The sequence below is a fragment of the Dermacentor albipictus genome, chromosome 1, assembly GCF_038994185.2.
Source record: "Dermacentor albipictus isolate Rhodes 1998 colony chromosome 1, USDA_Dalb.pri_finalv2, whole genome shotgun sequence".
NCBI lineage: Eukaryota > Metazoa > Arthropoda > Arachnida > Ixodida > Ixodidae > Dermacentor > Dermacentor albipictus.
The window spans coordinates 65,440,448-65,447,988 of NC_091821.1; the positions used below are offsets into that span (position 1 = coordinate 65,440,448).

The window sequence follows — 7,541 nt, forward strand, 5'->3', positions numbered from 1 at the left end:
CAGTGTCACATTTGGTCATACAGTACAGCAGGTTTCACAAGCGCAACTAACAGCTCTCAGACTATAGAATGTTCACTACACAAGCTAGGCCGCCGAAGTGGCCTCGGACAGCACCCTATATGGAGTCTCTTTCAAAGCGATGAAAGGGACAGAGGAAGGTTGCATCACAACCACAGAAGCCAATGCCTGCGCTATGACACTACAAGACAAAACAGCCGGAATTTATTTGATGGTGAAGCGGGTGTTCCGATACCGGTATAGGTAGCGGTCCTACGCCCGTGCCGCACAATTTTCCCGCTAGAGCACCACAGAGATACGATGGGGTATCATTATACCGGCATACTAGTGCAGACGTATACGCCGATTACTGTGCGCAGCACCAAACATGTCAACAACAGGCAGAAGATCTATCTTATTGGCAAGAGATCACTCCACCGCAAGCACAGCTAGGTCTCTCAGACGGTTATTCGTCATCTTGCTGCGAAGATAAGTCTTCGATCTTCGAAGGCACGAAAACGTGCTCTCTCGAGATGATGACGACGCCGGTATCGTCACAGCGATAACACCTAGCTTGCGCAGTTCGTGGAACGCTAGTTTATATTCTCCCAAGACAGTCACCAATTGCAGCAGTGTCTCTATCTTGCACTTCCTTTCAGCTTCGATGCGCTGAAGAAGTTTCGTTTTTATCAGCTTGCACTCTACTTCAACACGTTCAATGTCGCATGCATAGAGCTCGGTGAAAGGCTTGAGTAAGGAGATGTCCACGAAATTCTCACTTCGTGGGTGGAGGGCGCTAACTCCGCAGATTACATCATTATTCTCCGTGAACCGCCTAGTCAGATCCGCAATCAGGTCACCCAAAATGGGTAGAAAAACTCTGACCCTGAATGTTTCATTTGAATTTGGAGACTCTTCAACGGGCCGTTTTTCGCTCAATACGTACTGTTCTAAATGCAGCGGAAGGCGCGTAATCCTCTGCTTTTCTCTTTGGGATACCCCGTTCTCTTCAGAAACACAGCAGGTTTCCGCCCAGACAGTGTCAAGTGTGTTCTGCGAATTTCTCATTTTGGAGAACTCGTCAATGACTGTGCGTGCCATGAGGCATGCCTGACTAATATTGCAGTCTTTACTTTGCAATTGGTCCGAAAGAACCTTAAGCGGCTAAGTACCTTGGCAAATAGGCTTAAATGGAAGAGAAACCAGAAGTCCATTTTGCTCAAGCAGACCCCTAGCTTTCGTTTCCCACCTGATGTTTGTAACGATGACCTCGGCGAGACATACAAGGATAGCAGGAAAGCTTTTCATTGTCGCTGTGGAAGCCGCTATCTGGCAGGCCCATCATGTATCGCTGAGATGCTGCAGCTCTATCACTGGCAAAGACAACCTTTTCTGCACATCTACGTAGAGAGAATGAATTGCAGATCCCCTCAGGAAGACTTAGAGGCATTCTAAAAGAGAGAAAAAATCCCTCGCCAGTTTTATCGCCTTGCAGTCCTCCACGATGCCTAGATTGAGGAGGTGGTTCATGCAGTGTACGTACACCGCCTGCGGCACTTCCTGCCTCAACAGCGCTTGGACGCCCCTTGAGGTACCGCTCATGACACTCGCACCATCATATGTTTGAGCAATGCACGGCTCAGTATCTATGCCACAGCAACTCAACGTTCCCCTTACGTAGCCCAGGAGCGACCTTGCATCCAAGTGCTCAGTGTTGCGGAATCCGAGAAACCGCTCAAAGACAACTCCACTTGCTTAGTATCTTACTACAACTGACAATTGCTCCGTCTTACTTAGGTCCTTGGTTTCATCGACAATAAGTGCAAAGTGCTTTGAGCTTTTCATCTCTTCCTTCATACTTGTTAATGCGACGTGGCTGAGAATTTCGAAGACCTGGTCTTGTATCGAATGATGAACGTACTTCGCGTTCCCTGCCCCACCATTCAGTTTCTTTCTGACAATATCGCCATATTTGCGAAACAAGTTCAAGAGCTCCACGAAGTTTCGCTTGTTTTCACTTGTGGCACTTTCATCGTGGCCCCTCTGAGCGATTCGCTGAACGGCATCGAAGCGCAAAATATTTGCCACTCTTGCTATATAGAGGCGATTTTCCTCCACCTTCCTGGAGTACGCGTCGCTGAGATGTGTTGCAACTGATTTGCTCTGTCCTCCCGACTTCATCTGCAAGTAGGAAACCCACGATGTCTGGCAACACTTATTCGCGAGTGAGTTTTTGTCCTTTCTTAAACCAGCATCTTCGTCTAGGGCTTTTTTCCAGTCACTGTATCCACCGTTGACGAATGCAGATTTCTCATTGGCACCAGTAGAAAACAGTCTGAAGGGTAACAGAAAGCTGCGCCAGCCTGCGCGCTGTACTCCAACCAAGGAAATAGGCAGTACCAGTCCGAGTGGAAGCTTCTGCTCAATTTGCCGTTCTTCTAAGATGGAAATGGGTTCAGTATTGGCTGTGTGGGTGAGTCTGTCTTAAATTTCCAAATATTCAACTTGTCTGCATGGTCGACATCCACGTCCGAGGCGGTGAATTCGGTCGCGGAATCAGGTTCATCCCTGGCTGCACACGATGCGCAAAGCTCGTCGCGCTCACTGTCCATCTGCACCGACGAGGACCGACAAACGTCGTCAGAAGTGAGGCTGTTCACAGTCTTCCTCAAGCGGAATCAAAACGGAGCTCTGAGGATTTTCTGGTTCATGGAGCACCTCCGAATCTCACATTGTTGAAGCGGAAAGTTTGGTGTGGACGCATTGTTGCTTGGCCCGCTTACTTGCATTTAAAAAAAGGTCGGCAATGGACCTTTTCTGCGACATCCTAAGGCAACCCAAAGGTCCTGTGGCGTCGACCACACGTTGGGGCCTCTTCCGGCGGCGATATGGGCTGGCGTTTCCTCCCGCGACACGAGCACTGCTTGCGAGTGAGCAAACGAACTGGCTGAAGTGGTTGGTATCACTGCTGCAGTGTAGTGGAAGAATAGAAGGGGTCAGTGCAATGAGCGGAACGGCTGCGCCGCAGCGCGAATGGTGCACCCAGGGGCGATCGTAGCTGCGGCGCTGTCATCGCTCCCTGCTGAAGCTCCTGTTACATCTCAATACGAAGAAGAGCATTTCTTAGACGTTTACCAGAGGCAACCCACTTCATTTATCACCGGCCTATCCAGAAGTAAACGCAGCTTTGACGCTGACTGTTGACGGGTCAGGAAAATATCCTCTACCTGAAAATGACAAGCTGAACTAATGGATGAAAGGGGCCCAAGTCGACGGCTACCGAAGAACAGCGCCCACCTTGGATTTCCAGGTAGCTATACGGTCACATATTTCATACCATCGGAGGCGGAATAAAAGGAGGAAGAAGAAAAAAAACACTGAGGTAAATTACCGAGTAACGCGATGCTACGCGCTACAACATTCAAAGACGGTCGCACAATTCACAGTTCCTTGAAAACTTCAGCAGAGCGCTTAAGGCCTCAAGGGCCGAAACCCGTGTGGACCAGTGTCCTAGAACTTTTTCTTCTGTGTAGGGGCGGTTGTCCAGTTTCTCGAGCGCTGTCACGGGCACTTTTCTTGACACATTATAACGGGGACAGTCGCAGAGGAGGTGCTCTATCGTCTCCTCGCAGCCGCAGACGTCGCAAGTCTGTCAGCCATTCCAATGCGGAAGGAATAGGAGTTCGTGAATGCCCCGCAGAACCACACGCAGCACAGAAGTGTTGCTTCCGCTTGTGGTAACCCTGGTGAAAGACGGAGTTGCAGACGTGGACCCAATCTATGGAGACGTGCGCTCGTGAATTCACTGGTGTTACACATAGTCTGCGTAAGCTGGCGTGTGAGGGAGCGAATACTTGTGGCTGCATCTGTTCTTGACAGCGGTATTGGGTACGATATGGGCACCATCGTGGGCCGATCGGCAGCGTCATACGTACTGTGATTTCCCGAAATTCCGCAGTGACCCGGTATCCACTGATAGATGATGATGTACCACTTATCGATTGCGTGATGATGGAGTATACTCGGATGTCTGCGACTAATTGCACATTAGGTCCGTGGTTGAAAGGGACAGCAGATACTGGAGAGCTGTCTTCGAGTCACAAAAGATGGACCATGAATGTGAGGATTCGTGACCAATAAACTCCAGAGCAGCACGGATAGCTGCGAGTTCTGCAGTCGTCGATAATGTAAAGTGAGACGTCTTGAATTTGACAGTGACAGATTTTGCGGGAATTACAGCTGTTTCAGCTGAACTTTTAGAGGTAGCCAGCCGGTACTTACACTGGCTAACCTCCCCGTCTTTCCTCCCCTTTTGTCTCTGTCTCTCTCTCTCTGTCTATTAGTGGCGGAGTTCGGCGAATCGGCGTGAAATTCAGAACACGTGTATACATGACAGTAGCACGGCAGAGAAGGCGACGCGAGAAACTCGCTAGGACTTTGCACCGCGTAGAATGTGCACATGACCTCTGGAGCTTCCTGGGCGTCGCCACATTAGCCTCTTGACAGCTGTAATTATCTGTGACCCCCTGCAAAAGCATTGCAGAAACTGCAGTGCTTATCCTTCTACTAACGTACAAATTCAGAGGCTAAATAGATAGAATTGTAGAGAGGAGAGGGGAGAGGAAGCAGAGATAAGGTAGAACAGACGCAGTAGCTAAACGAGTGAATAATAGCCTTGCTACTCTTCGCTCGTAGTTCCCATTCAATGGGAAGGGAGGGGGGATAGAGAAAAGATGACATGATAAAGCAACGAAACGTTACGACTGTGGACACGACGGCGGTTGCGGGGAAACAGGATAAATTTAAGTTCAAGGTACGGTAAGATACGTCCCTGCTATTTCTGAAAAATAAACACCATGCAAATATGTCAAGCGGACAACTTACGCAGGGCGTGCAGGAAAAGAGCCGCAATAATTAAAGCACACCGCAGGGCCTAGGCGATACCATGGAAGCGTCGGCACGTCACATCAACACTTCACTGCCCGCCGCGGTAGCTTTGCGGCAATGTCACATCTCGAGGTCGCGAATTTGATCCCGACCACGGCAGCCGTATTTCGCCGGGGGCGGAATAAAAAACACCATAATTCAATTAATGTTTGCTACTTCTGCCACGATCCGATGTTCCATGTGAGACAATTACACTACTCAACCCTCTCAGACGTTATAGAATTAGGCGCACAACAAAAACTCAAGCCAACACCTCTGCTATCTAGCCATATCTAGCCAAATATAATAATAAATAAATAACTTGCATAACTAAATTAATTCACCAAGCAAACAAACAAGTGATTACTAAACTAATTATCAAACTCATCACTAACCATAACTTACTAACTAATCTAATAACTACGTTAACTAACTAAACTCAGCAATAAGTGATGTAACAAACTACATTAACAAAGCAAACTTAACCAACAAACTGCACAGTAATACTTAGTACACTAACTGAACTAACTAAATAAACAAGGTAACTAACCAAACTAACCGAACTAATTACCTAACTTGCAAACTGGAACTATACTTGTTTAAACTAACAAACCTGATTATCTATCAAACTAACAAAGCTAACCAGCTTATTATTTGTTATTTCAGTCAGATAACTTAATATGACTGAAATAACACAATTATTCACTAACTAAACTAATAACCTACGTAACTATAATAACTAAGCAAGTATAAGTAACTTCCTAACTAAACTAATTAATCAACTTATAACTAACCAACTTACTGAACTAGACGACGAAATCCAACTAACTTATGCGAAGTGCAAATAGAGACAGCCGACCGAAACAGTTTGTGCAAGGAAGGCTACTAGGGGGGAGGGGGGCCACGTCAATCATAAAACGGTGCCGTGTATAATTTAAACAAAACGCATCGCACGTTAAATTATTTTGCCTAAAGTTGCCCTTGCATCCTCACTCTGCAAACATACTGAAATAAATGTGGGTGAGGCGCCTTTCATCGTGAAAGATTTGCGTGGTCGAGCAGCCCGGCCATCTAGCGCGGCAGATTGTTTCCCTTCTACTTACGCCAGTGCCTCTGGTGCCACCTTCTGTCCCTATATGAAACTTTCGGGGAAGTTTCATATATGTCCAAAGCAACTAGCGGTGTCCTTGCCGTCTTCGAACGCGCCTTCGCGCACTCACGGTGCTGAAGGACAATACGCGGAACATGAGACACACGCCACTTCACTGACGTAGATTGTCCACACCAAGAACACCACATCACGCGTACCAGTTCACGGGCAAACAGACTCAACTAACACACGCGATTTCGCAGTTAAATACGCTGACATGTACTACAGCACTTGTGAAATTCGTGGCTGTGCTAGAACAAATGCAACATGAACAGGATAAAACTGGTACGATCATCTCAACATATGTGTCAAGCTGTGTAAAAATTAATAATAGTAATAAAAAACATCTGTATGAAAGAATGTATTCGCATAGACAAGTACGGACAGTCACATATAGACAGCATCTAGCATATCGAATACAAGGAAGGCAAAAAAAAGATCGAGAATAAAAAGCCTATGTGCCATTGATCGAGCTTGAGCCAAATCAAGCAACTTCGCTATCAATATGGCTCATCTATTCTGCCCCTGAATTCTCGAAGTCCTTTCACGTGCCGGAACGTCTGTGCCCGACGAGGTTGTGAGAGCTCGGTATCTCCGCTGTCTTGGTCTTCACGATTGTTGACTGCGCCAGCTCCGGCAACCTCTGGTTCCCGTGCCAGCTAGCGCTTGAGCATATTTATGTGGAAGACCTTTGTAGAATGTCGGACTTCGATTTCGTGGTCGACGTCGCGCTTTCTGCTGACAACGGTGAAAGGCCCTTTCTACTGCATTAGCAGCTTGTTGTTGGTGGGCAAGAGGATCAGCGCTTGCTCGCCGGGTTTCAACGACCGCTTTCGGCCTTTCAGGTTGTAAGACTTGCCGTAAAGTTCTCCCGCTTACTCCAGTTCTTTCGTGAGCCAGTCGACAGGTATGCTCTAACTTCTCCCGCAGGGCAGTGACGTACATACGCAGTCGTACATAGTCTTCAACTCTTCCGAGAGGGACATATCCATCCACAACTCCCTCAGCGCTGTAAGTGGTCCCCGAACGCTTCTTCCGTACCAGAGTTCAAATGGAGAAAACCACAGGTTTTCTTGAGGCCCCTCATGGTAGGCAAACAATAGCGGGGCGATGTAACGATCCCAGTCCTTGGGATTCTCCAGGCACATGCGTTTTAACTTCTGCATGAGCGTGCCATTGAACCACTCCACGAGACCGTTCGCCATCGGATGGTATCGGGTCGTGTGGAGCTGCTTCAGGGAGAACAGGCGTCTCATTTCCTTTATCCCTTCGGACGCGAAGGTTGTGCCTCGGTCACTCAGAACTTCGCGTGGTGCACCAACGCGCGAAAACATTTCGACCAGCGCTTCGGCACCCTTTCTGCTTCCACACTTGGGAGCGCCGTAGCGTCGGAGTAAGGGGTTGCATAGTCAACAATGGTAAGTATATACGTTACCCCGAGCAGATTTGATATTCAACGGGGCGATTA

General features: G+C 47.9%; 1 pseudogene; it reads right to left on the minus strand.

Moving 5' to 3' along the window:
• Positions 1-342: 342 nt before the first annotated feature.
• LOC135912475 (zinc finger MYM-type protein 1-like) lies at positions 343-7,329 on the minus strand (annotated as a pseudogene).
• Between the last annotated feature and the right edge of the window lie 212 nt (positions 7,330-7,541).